Source organism: Copadichromis virginalis, linkage group LG18 (genome assembly GCF_057382275.1).
Source record: "Copadichromis virginalis isolate Kocher_CV1m ecotype Utaka linkage group LG18, C_Virginalis_male_GT1.1, whole genome shotgun sequence".
Classification (NCBI taxonomy): Eukaryota; Metazoa; Chordata; class Actinopteri; order Cichliformes; family Cichlidae; genus Copadichromis; species Copadichromis virginalis.
In genome coordinates, this window is record NC_140635.1 from 29111897 (window position 1) to 29114246 (window position 2350).

The following is a 2350-nucleotide window of genomic DNA, read 5'->3' on the forward strand; positions in this document are numbered from 1 at the left end:
CCTAATCGTCAAACTATCTATACTTAACCAAAAGCTAGGTATTGTAAGTATATATGGTCCAAATGTTGATGACCCCTCATTCTTCCACGGGTTTTTTAGTACACTCTCCGAACACCTAGATTGCACAATTGTTCTTGGGGGAGACCTCAACCTGGGACTAAATGAAGAACTGGATAGGCTCAATACTGTCACGGCTCAACGGCACGAGGGAACAGGGATGGACACAGGCGCAGAAACCAACCCGGAAGCGAGGTGACAGAAAACAAATGATTTATTTCCGCCCACAGGTAAACAAAGGTGAAACACAAAGCGACGCCACCACACTAGTGGCGCGTAGGATTCGTCGGTGATAATGAGGGCGACCTAGACACCTCTAGGAGACGGCTGAACAGCGGGGACAGCGGGGAGGTAGAAACAGGACTAGGTAGGGGCCGGGGGCACTGGAACAAGAGGAGATCACGATCAGAGGGATCCAGCAGACAACCAATAATCCTCCGCAGTTGAATTGAATTGCCTTACTTGGTTTCAGATGGAGGGGACAGGTGGAGCGGAAAACCCGGAAGCGGTCGAGGCGTGGGGAGGCAGGCAGGTGAGCGGTGGGCCGGCAGGCCACGTTGTGTAAGCAGCTGGCGGCCCAGGTCCAGGAGGACGGGAGCGAGGGGAACAAGATCTCCACTCCGGGTGCTATCGCTGAGGACAAGAAAAGACAGGTCAGTCATCACACGGCGTTAAGACAAGGTTTAGGATGCTCCACTGAACTAACATGGGAATAGCAGATACTCAGGCGATGAGTGGTTGAGAGCGCAGGTCTGATATACCGCTGGCACGATTGCTCACAGGTGGTCAGCCAGGGAGGGGCAACCGGACTCCGCCTAAAGGAGGAGGAGCCGCTGTCTGAGACCTGCAGGTGCCCAACCAGACCATGACAAATACAGCAGGAACTCAGTGTAATTGGCAGTCCACAAATATAATCAAACAGTATATGAGCGACTTTGGTCTTTGCGATGCATGGCGCTCCCTTCACCCCAACAGTAAGGAATATTCTTTCTTCTCATGTCCATTACTCTTACTCTCGTCTGGATTATTTTCTGGTCAGCAGCTCACTGCTGAGTAACATTTCAGACACTGAGATTCATCCTATAGCTGTCAGCGATCATGCTCCTGTATCTTTAATGGTAAATGGTAAATGGCCTGCATTTGTATAGCGCTTTTCTAGTCCCTAAGGACCCCAAAGCGCTTCACACTACATTCAGTCATTCACCCATTCACACACACATTCACACACTAGCGATGGCAAGCTACATTGTAGCCACAGCTGCCCTGGGGCGCACTGACAGAGGCGAGGCTGCCGGACACTGGCGCCACCGGGCCCTCTGACCACCACCAGTAGGCAAACATGGGGTTAGTATCTTGCCCAAGGATATTTGGCATGCAGCCTGGGATCAAACCACCGACCTTCTGATTAGTGGCTGACCTGCTCTGCCACCTGAGCTACAGCCACCCTGTTACCTCATCTGTAACACTAATACAGATGAATAATACTACACCAAGAAAAAACTGGAGATTTAAAACCTCACTGCTCAAAGACGAAGAGTTTATCAAATACTTTAAAAAATAATGGACTCTATATTTAGGCTTTAATGACATTCCTGGAACATCAGCATCTGTCCTCTGGGAAGCAGGGAAAGCCGTGATGAGAGGTAAAATAATCTCTTTCTCATCACATAAGAAGAAAGAAGAAAACAAAAAAATTCAGGAACTAGAAAAAAACATGAAATTCTTAGAAAAAGCCTATGTGTCACACCAAGATCAAGAAATATTAAACAAAATATGCAAGACAAAACTAGAATTAAATGAAATTATTAATAAAAAGACTAAATTCTTAGTACAAAGACTTCGCCTGCAAAATTATGAACACGGTAACAAATCTGGACAATTTCTTGCTAACCAGTTAAAAATCAATAAAGAAAAAACAACTATATGTGCTGTCAAAGATTTATCTGGGAATACAATATATGATCTTAAAAAAATGAACAAAATTTTTAGGGATTTCTATGAAACTTTATATACACCACAAATAAACCCATCTAAAAACGAAATTGATCAATTTCTCGACAACATAACTCTTCCAAAATTATTAGACACCCAAGCAATGGCACTGGATTCGCCACTGACGCCAGGTGAACTCCAGAAAGCTCTGATAAGTATGCCCAATAATAAGGCTCCAGGTCCAGACAGTTTTCCAACAGATTTTTACAAAGAATTCTGGACAATTCTGGCACCAGTTTTTCACAGGATGTTGCAGGAAATCAAAGAAAATGGTAGACTACCACCAAATATGAACTCTGCA

At 45.3% G+C, this 2350-nt stretch overlaps 1 long non-coding RNA gene across 1 annotated transcript; it reads right to left on the reverse strand.

The window, feature by feature from the left end:
* Positions 1-253: 253 nt before the first annotated feature.
* On the reverse strand, positions 254-823 carry LOC146688204 (uncharacterized). The gene is made up of 3 exons (XR_014916519.1): positions 764-823; positions 520-690; positions 254-440 (listed from the first exon to the last, which is right to left on the reverse strand). It is a non-coding gene; the product is annotated as an uncharacterized LOC146688204 (long non-coding RNA).
* Between the last annotated feature and the right edge of the window lie 1527 nt (positions 824-2350).